The sequence below is a fragment of the Notolepis coatsorum genome (assembly GCF_963971535.1).
Source record: "Notolepis coatsorum genome assembly, chromosome: 20".
NCBI lineage: Eukaryota > Metazoa > Chordata > Actinopteri > Aulopiformes > Paralepididae > Notolepis > Notolepis coatsorum.
This window is the reverse complement of record NC_140184.1, coordinates 46,068,649-46,086,188: the sequence shown is the minus strand read 5'-3', so window position 1 is coordinate 46,086,188 and position 17,540 is coordinate 46,068,649. Positions and strand designations below refer to the sequence as shown.

General features: G+C 43.9%; 1 protein-coding gene across 2 annotated transcripts in view; it reads right to left on the bottom strand.

Annotated features, from left to right (window-relative positions):
* cd276 (CD276 molecule) overlaps positions 1-17,540 on the bottom strand; it is a 179,675-nt gene that overhangs the window by 161,589 nt on the left and 546 nt on the right. The window lies entirely within an intron of this gene.

Sequence of the window (17,540 nt, the reverse complement as noted above, 5' to 3'; positions counted from 1 at the left end):
CGGGCGAGATCATTAATTGGGAAGCATTCACTTTTCTGTACGTTTAATTTGTAGCCAGAAAAGCTTCCAAAAACCTTTAGAAGAGACAAAATATTTGGGATACCGGCCATTGGGTCTGATATGTAGAGCAATAGATAGACGTCTGCATAAAGAGATACTTTATGCTCGCTACCTCCCCTCCTAATGCCAGAGAACAAGGATTCAGCTCTAAGAGCTATGGACAGGGGTTCAATGGCCGCCGCAAAAATCAATGGAGACAGTGGGCACCCTTGGCGTGTCCCACGTGTGAGTGGGAAGGGCTTAGAACTGAAGCCATTAGTTGTGACACATGCCTGGGGGGCGGTGTACAGTAAGCGTATCCACGCCAACATTTCTTCCCCAAATCCAAACTGTTTTAATGTAAAGAACAAATAGTCCCACTCCACTCTATCGAAGGCTTTTTCCGCGTCCAGAGAAACCACTACCTCCGGGACTATTTGAGAGCTTGGTAGTCCAATAATGCTCAACAGTCTACGAATATTTGTAAAGGAATGGCGGTTCTTTATAAAGCCTGTCTGGTCCTCAGATATTACTGTGGGGAGAACAGCCTCTAGTCTACATGCCAACGCTTTAGCTAATATTTTATTGTCCACATTAAGAAGAGACACAGCTCGATAAGAGGAGCAGTTTATGGGGTCTTTATCCTTCTTAAGGAGTAAAGAGATGGAGGCCTGCGTGAGAGTAGGTGGCAGAGTACCCTTCTGTAATGAGTCATCAAACATCTCTAATAATAAAGGGGCCAATTGATTTGAAAATTTCTTAAAGAATTCTACAGGGTAGCCATCTGGGCCTGGAGATTTTCCTCTCTGCATCTTTTTAATAGCTGCAGCAACCTCACTTAGTTGTAGCGATCGGTCTAAGTCCTGACAATCTTCTGGAGAAATTTTGGGAATAACTTGGCCTGAAAAGAAATCTAGCATTACAGAGGTGTCTTTGGGCGCTTCAGATGTGTAGAGCTGTGAATAGAATGACACAAATGCGTCATTAATTTGTTTAGGATCCGTTGTTAGTGAATCTGAACTATCGCGAATCTGTGGTATTAGTTGTGAGGCTGATCTGCTCTTCAGCTGTTGGGCCAGAAGTCGACCCGCCTTGTCCCCACTCTCATATAGGGCACCCCTTGTTCTAAGCAACAGTCGTTCTGCCTCTTTGGTGGATAAAAGATTATGTTCCGTCTGAAAGCCAAGCCGGTCCTTATAAAGTTCCGGAGTCGGAGCCACGGCATAGCGACGATCAAGATCTGTAATCAGAGTCTCCAATTGTTGTTGCCTTTCGAGACGCTGTTTGTTAGCATGTGCGGTGTATGAAATAATTGTGCCCCTAACATTTGCCTTTAGTGTCTCCCATAATAATGAGGGTGAGGTTTCGTCATTTTTATTTGTCTCGAGAAATAGGTCAATCGCTTGAGATACCACATTACAGAATTCATCAGATGCCAGTAGGGTAGAGTCCAGTCTCCAGAAACGGGCCTCTTTGGGTTTAGATTTGAAAATAAGTTCAAAGGTTACGGGGGCGTGGTCTGAAATAGTTATAGCAGAATAGCTAGCTGAGGACAAAGACGGTAATAAGGCCTTATCAAAGAAAAAATAGTCTATGCGTGTGTAGGAGTGATGCACATGAGAAAAAAAAGAGAATTGTTTATCTGTAGGATACAGAAATCGCCACGGGTCAATGTAGCCATTGTTATTCATAAAAGTGGACAATGTTTGAGACATCTTTGAGGGCACAGCAGTCCTGGTACTCGATCTATCAAGGTGGGGGTCCATTACACAGTTGATATCTCCTCCCAGTATTAAGTGATGTGTGTCTAAGTCGGGAAGTGAGGACAGCAGTTTCTTTATAAAGTTAACATCATCCCAGTTAGGTGCATACACACTCACAAGGACCACTGGGGTCTGATATAGTGAGCCAGTTACTATTATATAGCGACCATTGGGGTCTGAAACAGTCTTAACGGGAGTGAACTGCACTTTCTTGCCTATCAGTATGGCTGTCCCTCGTGTTTTAATTTCAAATTTAGAGTGGAAAATCTGACCGATCCATGGTCTAGCGAGTCTCCCCTGGTCAGTGGTACGTAAATGTGTTTCTTGAAGAAATATAATATCGCCTCTCAATTTTTTTATGTGGGAGAAGACCCTAGCCCTTTTGACCGGCCCATTTATTCCCCCCACATTCCATGAGAAGAATCTGACTGTGTTCCCCAGTCCCACCGAAACCTTTGCGTTAGTCATTGTCAGTTGTTAGTGGGTCAGACATCATACATAATAATAGTTGCAGAGTGTATAATAGTATCCCAACCAGGGAAGGGTACCAACCTAGACTGCCGTGCATCGGACCTAGAAGAGCACACGCTAAAATGTCAATCACAGCAAACAGACAGAGTGTATAAGAATAACAGAGTACCATAAAACAAAAACAAAAGCAAACCCTCCCACCCCCCTCCCCCCTCCCCCCGCACATCAAGTGTTCCATCCCCGAATGATGGGAACAACCGTGCTGACTCCAACAGGAGCCTTTCCCTTCAGTGATACTTACGGCTATAACCATGGCTAACAAAAACAAAAAAAAAGAGCTCAGCAGGGTTATATGTAAATATTAGGCACCTAGAATACAGTGCAACCTGAGTCAAAATAAAGGATCATTTTATCTAATGTTTAATCTATGACTTTATGGTCCTTGGATGTAAATGCAAATTAAACATGGTCAACTTTCAAAAATAGAAAACCACTGGTTATTGACCGACACCAGACCTTATATGTAGTGGGTACACCCATTACAAAGAATATTCAGGCTCTGGAATATCCCCCCTCCCAATGTCAACCTCATTAAACATAGAATACAGTGCAACTTAGATCTAGTGCTTAACCTACAACATGTATGGTCATAGGGTATAAATGCAGATTGAACCTGCCAATTTTCAAAAATAGGAGAAAATTGGTAGATGTTTAAATCAGGCGTGATTAGGTATAAAACAAATTATACATATATATATATGGTATATTGACCAACCTCAAACCATACGATTAGGGGCACAACTGTTACTAAGAGCAATGATAAGAGTACAGTGCAACTTAAATCCAGTATTTAACCTATGACTTTATGGCCATATGATATAAATGTAAATCAAACATGGTCAATTTTCAGGTATAGTGAATAAATGGTGTATTGACCAACCTCTCGCCTATGTGTAGTGGGAACAACAGCTACAAAGAGTAATGATAAGATCTTATTACAACTTAATTCTATTGTTCAACCTACGGCTTTATGGCTATATGATATAAATGTAAATTAAACATGGTCAATTTTCAGATATAGAACGTGTTCCCTTCACAGTTATAGGGCATCTTAAATCTAGTGTTTACCCCCGACCCCCTTGGCCATGTGCTATAAATGTAAATTAAACGTGGTCAGTTCCCAGATACAAAAAACATCTGGCACTAACCGACATCACACTATGTGTGTCGTGGGGACGGCAGCTACAGAAAATAATGATGAAAACACCCTACAACTTAAATAAACGTGGTACATTTTCAGATATAATGGAATAAGTGGTATCTTGATCGCCCTCGTACGGCACGGCCCCACACCACCCGCAGGCGGAGGAGTGTCTCCCCCGCGGACCGCGACGGACCGCGGCCAGAGCGCACACGAAGGACAGCGCACCCACACGGGAACAGCCATAGAATAATAATAACAACAAAAATAAAAATACACACTGTACCACCCAACTCTAATGTTTAGAAAATGACTGTTGTATTGACCTACACCATACCTGGTCGCGGTGGCAGCAGCTACACAGTAATGATAAACACTGTACCACTCAAATCTAAAAATGCAACGTGGGGAATTTTCAAATCTAAAAAATAAAATAGCAGTTGACTGACATCCTATTATGTGTAGCGAGCACAAGTTGAGGCTTTCATTTTTCTTCTTTTATACAACTTAAATAGTTGGCCCGAATATGTCGTTGACTCACCAATCAGTCCGTGGAAACTAATAGAAAACAGTCCCATCTTTAATTCAGTCTAGTCCCCGTTTCTGTTCAACGATTTGACAAAATTTGCAGCCTCCTCAGGTGTGTCGAACTGACTCTCTTTGCCGCGATAGGTAACGATGAGGCGGGCTGGATGGCGAATTCCAAAACGGAGCCCCTCCACCTCTCGGAGCTGGCTTCTCACCTCGTTAAACGCTGCACGCGCCCGTGCTATCTTGGCGGTGTGGTCTGGAAAAACGGAGATTGACACCCCCTCGTACATGATCCTCTTCGTCTCTCTTGCTTTCTTTAGGATGTCGACACAGTCTGAAAAGTAGTGTAGTCTGGCCACAATTGTGCGAGGTCGCTCCCCCGGTCGGAGTCGCTCCCCTGGTCGGGGTTTGGCCTGGAGTGTACGGTGCGCCCTGTCCAACACAGGTTCCTTCTCCATGTTGAAAGCCTCCTTAAGCAGCCTGGAGACGGCTGCAGTCGTGAGGGGGGAGCCTGTACCTTCAGGAACGCCAACAATCCGTATGTTGTTGCGACGAGACCTAGATTCGAGATCTTCACATTTATCTTCTGTTTTAATCAGTTCTTTGACAAGATGTTCAACTTTCTCCTTCAAAATGGCGACGTCGTCGGTGCATGTGGTTAGCGCGTCTTCCACTCCTGCCACTGTGCCTTTTATCAGCGTTACCTCAGATTGTAAAGTTGTTATCTTGGCTGACCATTCAGTGTTCATGGCTTGTAGTTCGGATTTGATGGTTACTAGGTCATTTCCCAGAGCCGAGTGCAACTCAGCTTTAAAGATTTCAGCAATATCATTGCGCACAGTTGCAAGAATGTCCAACTTGAAGGCCGCGGCTTCTGACTCCCTGGTATCCACTGGGAGAGAGTGGATCGAAGGCTCACGTGAGAGCGGGGCCGCACCACATTGCGTTATTTTCTGCTGCGACTGAGATATTATACACGGTATTTTAGTAACTTTTGGAGGCATTTTGAAGCCCAAACAAAAACTGTCTAGTTCACGGGTGTATTATATTCAATACTAGTAAAAACGTCTTCTTGAAAGGGTGCCTTTAGATTATATAATTAGGCAATTCTGCCGGAGCTCTTAAATCTGCGTGTCACTCCATAGTACGTTAAACCGGAAGTCCTTCTTTTTACATTCTTGATATGTCATGAGTCATGTTTCATTTGGCTCAGCGTGAGTTGACGTGTGACACTGTGCCCATATTAAAACCACTGTCTGAGAGCCTCAGACTGCTGGACACAGACACCAGGGATTTCATCAAGGGGTTTACAATGAATGACTCAAGGTTCTTTCCCTACTACGCCCATGCCAGAGGATAAATCCCTGTTTCCTTCCTTTCATTCGCTCTCCGACGTTTTACTCTCCAGCTCAGTGATGAAAGGTCAAAAACAAACTTGTTCGAACACAGTTGCGTTCTGAAATGTACAACCACTTTTCAGACCGCAGAGATTTGGCGCTGTAGATGGTTTGACGGTTTCATAAACATAATGGTATAAATGGACCCAACGTGTGTAATAGACTGCTGCAGTTGTTTTACCAGTCTGTAGTACCCAGCATCCTCTTATATGCTGTGGTATGCTGGGGGGGGGGGGGGGGGGGGGCTACTCAACTCAAGGGACACCAACAAACTGAACAAGCTGGTGAGGAAGGTTAGCTCCGTGGTGGGAGTCGAGCTGGTCAGACTAGAGGTGGTGGCAGAGAGGAGGATGAAGCTGGCCGCTATCCTGGAGAATCCCTTCCACCCCTCTATGAGGAACTAGTAAGATGAGAAGCACGTTCAGTCACAGACTCATACCCCCCCGACACACCACTAACTGCCTCTGGCAGTCCTTCATACCAGCGGCCATCAGGTTCCACAACAGTGGGCAGGGATCACTGCCAGCAGCCGGAGAACTAACGGCAGCTGAACTCGAGAACTACTAGGAATGTCTGATCACTGAGTGTGTCTGACTCCCACCTAAACGGACTACTTGTCGGGGGGTGAAAGTGGCTCGGGAGGTAGAGCTGTCATCTGGTAATCCGGAGGTTCCCGGTTCGATTCCCGCTCCTCCCGGGCAGTGTGTCGAAGTGTCCTTGAGCAAGACACTTAAGGGCAATTCCATGCAAATGTCAACCTCACCATGAAAAAAAATTTAATAACATGATCATAACCAAACCAATTTCAAATGTATCATCAAGGTCTATATTTTGAAGTACAAAATAGATTTTATCGTAATATTTATGAGAATGCATGTTTTTTTTTTTGATCCACTTTTTCTCCCATTTTCTATATTTTCTCCCATCCCAATTTTCGTATCGTCTAATTCAACCCTCCCCTGTCACGAACGCTGTTTCTTGCCTCCCACAAGCCGGCTGCAATGTGGACTAAGTCATACTTAGCACAAGTCCCCTCCGGTACTTGAGGTAACAGCAGTCGCATCTTTTCACCTGCGCAGCTCGATCTCTCAGTGGCGAGGAGTAACGCGTGGGAGGCTCACGCTGCCCCCGACACTTCCTGATTCTACTGCGCAGGCGCACCAACCGACCTGTAGGAGTCGCTGTCCACAACGCCCGATCCCCATCCATCAGTTTCCCACCCCCTAATACGGCCAATGTGTATTAGTACGGACGACCAGCTAAACTGAAAGCAAATGTGGAGCGCTGGGCTCGAACAAGCGAGCGCCTTGCCCACTACGCCCTGAGAATGCATGTTTTTTCACACTACAGGAGACACAATGATGTAAAGAAAATTCGATTAACCTAATTTGTATGACTTTCTGAATGGCCAGAATGGCAAAGAAAATCAACAGATCTTTTTCTAACCTCACCTTTGGTCATGAAGGGCTGTTGTATCAATATGTGAATCAATTATGTACTTTGTGTCTTTCCATTGGCAGGTGAAGCATGCTGTTATAATGCCCCTTTATGGGACAGCGAATGTAACATCCATAACGTTTTCCAGGAAAAGTTGTCATAAAACATGCATCTGGAATGCAATGTCAACCAAACTTCCTAAGCAAAGCTAACTTTTATAAAGATGACATATTAGCAACAATTAGTCATTCTGGTCTTATTTTTTGTATTCTTTACAAGTGTTATCGATGTTACCGTTATGGATGTTACATTGCAAGTGACGGATGTTACATTGCAAATGTGTGTTGTTAAGTCCGATTATGACCCCTTTGTTTGAAGTATAATTTACACATTTTAGTTACACTTATTGAGATAAAGATGAGCCTGCAATAAGAAATGTTTTGACCAGGGATGCACCGATATGAAAATTGGCCACAGATACCGATACCGATTGTTCAACTAACACTATCGGCCGATACCGATACCGATACTTGTGGCAAAAAATATGTTTTTTTTTTTTTTTAATGAAACTACTGTATATTTGTATGTGTATGTTTGTATTTGTAGGCCTCTTTACTTACTTAAAAAAAGGAAACATCAAGAAATATGTTTATGGTATTAATTCCACCATGCCATGTATCACTATCACTCTCCCAGTATCGTCCGGCGGCCTGCAGAGGGACACTATTCTCTCAACCAGAGCTTTCAACCAATGCAATAGAACCATTTTGATTGACAGTCGATTCGGCCAATTACGCCACACCGCTAGCACCCACCTCCTGCTGTTCTTACCACCAATCGGCAAGCGTTTATTCATTTTCTACTTCGGGGCATGCCGCCATTAATCTGCTTGCGACTCCGAGTCAGAACCACAACAAGCTAATACGTTAGCTGCCCGGCAGTGCCTGCCGACCAGCGCGCTCCACAGGATGACCAAACGAGACGCAATGATTTTACTGCAACAAATGTTATAATAAAACAAAGCCTTTCTATACATTTGTCTGGTTGAAAACTTTATTAACAGATTGCAGAATGGGTAGTTGGGTACGGAATGAGAAACGGAATGGAACTGAGCTATGAACGGAATAATGCCTTGCTTGCTTGCTATCTTCGGGTAAATACTATGCTGATGTAATTGAACGTGTAACACTAACTATATAACGTTAATGACACAAAACGAATGTTTGTGTCATTTTAACAGCAGATACTTTCTTAAATGCCATCCTCCCGACAGAGCGGTGTTGATGGGGAGCTCTGATGGGTTCGCTTGGTTGTGTTATTAGCATTGAACAGCTAACCGAAAGCTAGCATTATCTAACGTTAAAGGTTTAGCCATAACGTTACGTTGGCTAAATTTGGGGCTATTCATAATCCAGCAATAATGGCTGCAGACCTGCAAGCAAAGTACAGCAAGTTGGCAAAGGAGTATTCCAACGTAAATCACATTTTCACCAGTAACGTTAGTCTTCTGCCTCCCGGTAGCTCATGCTAGCTAACCTAGCTCATGTTAGCGTCGTCACTGAGCGACCACCTCGCGTACACAATTAATGACATGTTGCGGACAGCCATATCGGTGACAATGTTTAGCTTTTAGTGCCAAATGATAAGAGTCTGAAGCGGAGTCTCAAAAGAGAATGTTGAATATTTAGTAGTAACTTTGATGCAGTAGCTTGTGTGTGTGTGTGGGGGACAGTGGGGGCGGCGCCGTTGGCAGGACGTGACTGAATTTATCGGCTACTGCCATCGGCACATTCGAGCTTATGGGCCGATAGGCCGATTGCAGTCAACAAGGCACTTATCGGCCGATACCGATACCCGACCGATACATCGGTGCACCCCTAGTTTTGACCTTTTGGATTTTGAGATAGGTGACAAAATACACAGCGTTATGTATGTTACGGAAATTGACAAGCTTTTCGGACTCACTGAACACATGATGAAAACTCTGTGAATATCTTTTTCAAAGAATAACATGTTTACTATCACTTTGTAGGGAAGGCTTTGAGGTACCCAAAAAGCACATTCAGGAAAACCTGGCATTTCCTCTCAAGGAATAAATCACAAAAAAAAGTGCCGTTATGGATGTAAAATTTTTGCGTTATGGATGTTACACGTCTGAAATAGACAAAAAACACTATCAAAAATAGGGCTTTACCCACATGTGTTTGACTTCGGTGGACCATTTTGAGGGTCAAACCAGTCTGAATTCATGTTGTAGTCTGAAAAAATGCCAGGAAATTCTTCTTCTTCTTCTTCTTATTTGAATTTCCGGCAGAGTAGACGCATCGTGGCGTATTACTGCCCTCCGCAATTCTTTTTATGGGCTCTTCTTCTTCTCCTTCTTCTCCTTCTTCACCTTCTTTTTCTTCTTCTACTGGACCCCGTCATCAACTACATTGTCCATTGGAGTGCAGCTACTGCTGCTACTTCCTGCCTGAGCCCCCCTCCGCGGGACCCTCCTTGCCCCCTGCTATCTTATCCTGGGCTGCTTTGTCCCTCGCAGCCTTGTCCCTCGCAGCCCCCTCAGCCAATTCACTTTACACCTCCTTCCAGTCCAGACCTTCCAATCCCAGATGTTGAACCGCTATCCTAACAATCATCTTCACCATCTCTGTTCTACCCTTAGCCTCTTCTTCTTCTTCTTCTTATTTGAATTTCCGGCAGAGTAGACGCATCGTGGCGTATTACTGCCCTCCGCAATTCTTTTTATGGGCTCTTCTTCTTCTCCTTCTTCTCCTTCTTCACCTTCTTTTTCTTCTTCTACTGGACCCCGTCATCAACTACATTGTCCATTGGAGTGCAGCTACTGCTGCTACTTCCTGTCTGAGCCCCCCTCCGCGGGACCCACCTTGCCCCCTGCTATCTTATCCTGGGCTGCTTTGTCCCTCGCAGCCTTGTCCCTCGCAGCCCCCTCAGCCAATTCGCTATACACCACCTCCCAGTCCAGACCTTCCAATCCCAGATGTTGAACCGCTATCCTAACAATCATCTTCACCATCGCTGTTTTACCCTTAGCCTCTGCCATACCAGTAACTACCCCTGCCACGAAGGCCACAATACCTAATTTCTCCTCCCTTCCCCTCTCTCTTTCCACCTGCTCTACCCTCACTGCCAAATGCCCTCCTTCAACCCCCTGCACCCTTTCTTGGCTACCCTGTCCTGCCCTGCTAACCGCCCCAGCATACGTCAACTTACCCTCCCTTCTCTCTCTCCGATCCGCAACCTCCTTCATCATCACCTCGCACCCCCTAAACGCTACACTATGCTCCCCACCACAACTACAGCACTTCGGCTTCACTCCCTCTCCACACTCCCCATATTCATGTTCCCCGCCACACCTAGCGCACCTCAGCCCCTTCCTACACGTGGTAGCTATATGGCCAAACTCCTGGCACCTATAGCACCTAAGAGGATCATGAACAAATTCCCTAACCCTATACATCCTATGCCCCACAAACACCTCCCTAGGAACAACCCCACCAGGGGAGGAAATTAGGCCACTTTACTCGCCAATTGCGAGTATTTTTTACGTTTGGCGAGTAATTCATGAAGAGCACTCGCCAGTCTGGCGAGTACTAGTAATTACAAAACAAAACAAAAAAATCATTCTGCAATCTGCTGATTCGCTCACTGGCACAAACCGAACTCTGACTCCCCCCTTGATTCCTCCCATTTGCGCCACATAATAATCAGACCATAACCAATGAACATCATCGTTGTACAGATGCGCTCTAAGCTCCTCCAATGAACACTCGTTTTCTAGAAGATGCCGCCCATCTAGGGGAAGTGGACAGACCACTGCGTGCGGCCCTACAGACTCCTGTCACCGGCTTGACAACGTAGACAAACTTACAAAAACACATGAGTGGATGAAAATAATTGCATGTAGAGTCGTCGCTTTCGGATATCGGTGCGGTCTGACATGGGGGCGAACAACAGCACGCGACGCGTCTCCTTCGAGTCGGATGAGAATGACAAGTCAACCAGCATTAGCCGGCTAGCTACCTAGCATGTAACAAGCTACCATAACGCGCATTCAACATAGTGGACGACTATACTGAGCGGCTTTGCTTAAATGCAGCCGAGTGACATTTTATTATTACCGGGTTTCCCAGCATATCACCACTCGCCCATATGCCCTTCACAACGGTGATGTTGTCATATTTGGCATTCAGAACACACCTGCTGAACCCCTAGCGTTGTCGATTCGGTTCCAATGTATTGTCATCTTACAGCACAAGTACAGTACAACCAGAATACATTTGGCATACAACCAGAGTGCAAATGTAACAAGTCAAGTTCAAGTTGTTTTATTTAGCTATTACATTACAGTGAAATGCTTGGTTCTTTCACTGCCCAACCCAGTATTGATTGATTGATTGAAAACTTTATTAACAGATTGCAGAATGGGTACAATACAGTACAGCTCAATACACATAATTGTTAAGGGGATGCAGACCAGAGAAGGACTTTAGTCTTGTTTACATCAGGGTCCCCCATTTCAGTCCTGTTTGCTTAATGCCTTGTCCACTTCCTCCACACTCCAATATGTTATGATGAATTGAAAATGGGGGACCCTGATGTAAACAAGACGAAAGTCTTTCTCTGGTCTGCATCCCCTTAACAATTGTATGTATTGAACTGTACTGTATTGTACCCATTCTGCAATCTGTTAATAAACTTTTCAATCAATCAATCCCTTCAACCCTGCTCCTGTCAAACCTGCTCTTTCCATTCCCTCCATCATGTCCCCCCTTTCTGATGAATATTTCCTGCACTTAAGAGTCAGACACACATTCCTAGTAGTTGAGCTGTGATGAATGAAAACTTTATTTAACAGATTGCAGAATGGGTACAGTACAGTACGGCTCAATACATGCAATTGTTACGGGGATGCAGACCAGAGAAAGACTTTCGTCTTGTTTACATCAGGGTCCCCCATTTTCAATTCATTTTCAATTCATCATTCAGTATAACCTAGACCAGCCCAACCCAGCATCTTTCACTGCCCAGTTCAGCCCAACCCAGTCCAGAATAGTTCCCTCTTTCATGTTAATATGTGATTTAATGATGTAATATTTTGAAGAGTAGAGACAGTGTGATTAATTTACTATGATTGAAAATCAATTTAGACGAAGACGTACAAAGAAGTAATTATCACAATTAGCGATTTTTTTTGTCTGGTAAAAAATCTATTTGGCTGGTAAAAAAAATCAGATACCCGCCAGTTGGCTGGTAAGCCAAAAAGTTAGTTTCCTCCCCTGAACCCCACCCTCAAACGTAATCACTACCGTCCCCGTCACTGCCCTCTCCGCTCCCCTCTTCATCCTTGCTGCACTCTTAACTATGCCATTACGCCCGTCCTCCTTTAGCTCTTCCACCAGCTGCTCTACTGTAACCTCGACCGGTACCCCAGCTATCACCCCCTTACATCCCCCCCCCTCTTCTCCCCTACTCTCGCCACCTTACTTATACCCACCACCCCAATGCCCCGCATCGTCCAATTGTTGAATATATATAGAACACAAATGTTCTAGAATGTTCGATTATGACATCATACTGTGACATCACAAATGTTCTAGAATGTTTGATTATGACATCATATGTGACATCACAAATGTTCTAGAATGTACTATTATGACATCATACTGTGACATCACAAATGTTCTAGAATGTTCTATTATGACATCATACTGTGACATCACAAAAATCACACAAAAAAAAAAAAAAGATTTGCCATATCGCCCAGCCCTAACTCATAGTATATATTTAGATTCTAGTGTCTATTGTAAGCATAGACCTATTTATTGTAATGCATAATATAACTGATAGGGCATCTGATAGGGAGTTAAATATAAACATTAGTCTACCTGGAGACTCAATGAGGTAATTGTAGATGTCGCCATAAGACGCGTCTGGCCATTGAGTGGGATAATTTTTCCATTATCCTGTTCGACTGAAAGGCCACTGGCCACCAAAGCAGGCACAAGCTCCCCCCTCTGATGGAACATTCAACATTCATTCGCGCACCGTTCAGACTCCGTTGGCAATCTGCGCATGCGTATGGGGAGTAGGTGCTGAAAAGGGGACTTTAGCTTGGCCGATTTAGTTCTGATTGATTTGGAATTGGTCACTCCGTGTTCAGGAGACTCAGGCGCATAAAAGTCTATTCGATCATGTCTCTAGCACCCCCACAGCCGTAGCTGCAACCACTTACATCAAGGCTCTCATCCACATTCATTAATTTGCTCCCCCCGCTATCTCCTCCCTGATTTCAATGTAATGCGAAAGTGCAGTGGTCTATACCCTCTTCATCTTGTTTACTCACCCCACCCCCTCCCTTACCTCGCCGCTCTCACCTGACACCCCCCCCCCCCTATCCAATCCAATTGTCTCCCTCACCTGGACACATCTATCTCTACTATGTCCTATAAAGCCCATTGTTTCCCCCGTCTCAAGGAGCCCGTATAGGGACCCCCCGGCCAGGGGTTTCCCCGGGTCTCTCCAGCCAATTATCCTGGGTTCCATGTAAGCTAATAAACCTTATCACCCGAGTTCACCTTTGTCTCTACACTCATTGATCGGGGTTCAATTCCCTAACATGTCCCAACATTGAGAAAATGTTCATGTCCATTGTACCTTTTGAGCAGTTCAGCTGTGACAAGCCATTCAGAATTGCAGCCACATTCGCTGTATATAATGTGCATGTAAAGATATCTTGATAAAATGTGCATGTACAAGATGCCGGCTCGCGCATGAATCTTATCTTTTCTACCCAGCCCCACTCAACCCCATCACCCTGTGTGACTCCCCAGTGGACACTGTGGAGTCCTTCCGATTCTTGGGAACAATCATCTCCCAAGACCTCAAGTGGGAGCTGAACATCAGCTCCCTCCTCAAGAAAGCACAGCAGAGGATGTAATTCCTGCGGCAGCTGAAGAAATTCAACCTGCCAAAGACGATGATGGTGCACTTTTACACAACCATCATTGAGTCCATCCTCACCTCCTCCATCACAGTATGGTACGCTGCAGCCACGGCCAAGGACAAAGGCAGGCTGCAGCATGTCATCCACTCTGCTGAGAAGGTGATCGGCTGGCTGCAATCTGCCATCCCTCCAGGACCTGTACGCCTCCAGAACTCTGAAGCGTGCAGGTAAGATTGTGGCCGACCCCTACCACCCCGGTCCTGTTTGAGTCACTCCCCTCTGGCAGGAGGCTGCGGTGATCAGGGCCAAAACCTCATGCCACAAGAACAGTTTCTTCCCCTCTGCAGTGAGCCTCATCAACAAGGCCCAGGACCCTCACTGACACCCCCCCCCACTGTGTTACATTAACACACCCTACTGAACTATATACTTGCCCACTGTATTGTTACTTCATTCTAACTAGTGTATATAATTGTATAATTGACCACATCTGCCCAGTTGCACAGCCCTGGCCTACTCCTATTCCGATTTAATTTTTACTTATAATTCTACTATATCTATCTATTGAGCTATATTTAATTTAGTTTATATCCCACATAATTGTATTCAACCTCTTATACAGTCGTACAGCCCTGGCCTATATTTTATTTCATAAATATATTATTCTATTGTGCTTAACTTAACTCAACCACTTTATTTTATCTGTCTGTTAATGTCTGTCCGCTAATGTCGCACCAGTAACGTCCAAAGCAAATTCCTTGTATGTGAAAAGTATACTTGGAAATAAAGACCTTTCTGATTTCTGATTCTGATTTCTGATTTCTGATTAAAGTTTAACCTAAAATATGTTTCTGATTACGACAAGATTGCTATGCTATTGCTGGATCTTGAGTCATATTTGATCTGCAACATCTAGTCTGAAAGTTGGATCTGAATTTTTCATTCGACGGTGTACAGGCTTGTGCACCACTGCTAGATAGATGTACGATAATTATCTTATTTGTACGAAAAATGTGCTTGCTTGTTACAGGAACAGAAATAGCCCATTGAGAATAGGACTGAAAGAGAGGTATAGAGGCTGCTAATAGTGCTTTTTTGTTAAGAAAAACAAAAATAATACTATGTTTAGGGGACGTCAAAGACCTACAGTATATTAACTTGTTGAAAAGGACTGAAATATGTCCCCTTTAAACTTAAATCAGATTCACGACAGGCGTGTTTCTCATTTCTGCCAGCTTATACAAAGTGATAGTTTTCTGTGCCTGGTTGGTTTCTTAACCTGGTAGGCTGGTAGTTGTCTGTGCCTGGTAGGTTTCTTAGCCTAATCTAAATGGTACAGTAGGTTCAAGGGGTGTAAAGGTACACATATACGTACCGAACCGTTTCAGTACTGGACCATAGTTTCTTTACAAGTCGATTATTAATTTCAATATAGAATATTCGTTGACAGCCCTACAAGTACAATTAGTTACTGCACACTACATCACCCCTGAGTGGAACATGGAAAGCGAAACTTTCCCCCACTGTACTGAAAACCCGTACCGAACCGTGACTTCAAAACCGAGGTACGTACCGAACCGTGGTTTTTGTGTACCGTTTAATACCCCTAGTAGGTTCAGATCCGATGAAGTATTTTTTCATATGATGTTTAACCTTACTTGTCTTTCCTCACAACATCAGTTATCATTTCCACTTGAACAGTGTTAGAGGCTCAGTATCAAAGATTGTGTGTGTCCCACAGGAAGCTATACCAGCCAGCAAAGCACAGCTGCTCACACACCATCATGTGATATGGGCAACGTCATCCCAGCGTCCTTACAGCCCAATACTACGCTGCAGGATGCAGTACAGTAGGCTACATGTGTGTAGGCCCACTATGAACATCAACCACCAGCAGTAATAGGCCCACTATGAACTACAACCACCAGCAGTACATGTGTAGGCCCACTATGAACAACAACCACCAGCAGTACATGTGTAGGACCAGGACCACTATGAACTACAACCAGCAGTATATGTGTAGGACCAGGACCACTATGAACTACAACCACCAGCAGTACATGTGTAGGACCAGGACCACTATGAACAACAACCACCAGCAGTACATGTGTAGGCCCACTATGAACTACAACCACCAGAAGGCAGCAGTACATGTGTAGGCCCACTATGAACAACAACCACCAGCAGTACATGTGTAGGCCCACTATGAACAACAACCACCAGCAGTACATGTGTAGGTCCACTATGAACTACAACCACCAGCAGGCAGCAGTACATGTGTAGGCCCACTATGAACTACAACCACCAGAAGTACATGTGTAGGACCAGGACCACTATGAACTACAACCACCAGCAGTACATGTGTAGGACCAGGACCACTATGAACTACAACCACCAGCAGTACATGTGTAGGACCAGGACCACTATGAACTACAACCACCAGCAGTACATGACATGTGTAGGACCAGGACCACTATGAACAACAACCACCAGCAGTACATGTGTAGGACCAGGACCACTATGAACTACAACCACCAGCAGTACATGTGTAGCCCCACTATGAACTACAACCACCAGCAGTACGCCTGCCCACTATGAACTACAACCACCAGCAGGCAGCAGTACATGTGTACATTGTGTAGGCCCACTATGAACTACAACCACCAGCAGTACATGTGTAGGCCCACTATGAACTACAACCACCAGCAGTACATGTGTAGGCCCACTATGAACTACAACCACCAGCAGTACATGTGTAGGCCCACTATGAACTATAACCACCAACAGATAAATCTATATCTTCCATATGCCATATAATACAAAGGAAGGACTTTAGGAATGGCTGTACAGAAAGATTGAATGTAATGTCATTGCAGTGACCATCTTCAATAAAATGATAATACTTGAAATTACCATAAACTCCTGTACTTTCAACTAATTGAAGGGTTGAGAGGCTCAATGGTCAATAACCTGATATTTGTAACATTATGTTTTAACACCTTTCTCTACAATTGATGTAGAGAAGTAGATTAGATTAGATTTTATTCAAATGTATTGTCATTATACAGCACAGTACAGTACAACAAAATAAGTTGGCATCAAACCAGAGTGCAAGGTAACAGTAAAGTGCACTAACAATACTGGCCATACTGGCCAGTGGTATAACTAATCATAATACAATAATAATAAACAAATATTTATACAAATAGATAAATAAAATAAAAAAAATATGTATGGGATATATATATATAGATATAGATACAGCATGTTCAATGCACATAGTGGGTATGTATACAGGTATGTAAAGAGCAATATATGCAGATATATTAATATGGATATAGATTAATATACAGTATACAGTACATTGCTATCATACAGTGTTATATGGGTAGACTATAGGTTATAGACTATAGAGGCAGGTAGTTGTGATTTACAGTGTAATTTAGTTGTAGCTTGTAGACAGTGAAGGCGATAGATAGATAGATAGATAGATAGATAGATAGATAGATAGATAGATAGATAGATAGATAGATAGATAGATAGATAGATAGATAGATAGATAGATAGATAGATAGATAGATAGATAGATATATCTGATGTGCTGATGTAGGCCTGTTGTATGTTAAAAGTACACATTGTCCAGAGTAAGACTAGATCTATGCAGCCTACTAATTTCCCCAGGTGTATTATGATGAGTATGAACGTTACCATAAAAATTGTGATATGGACAAAAA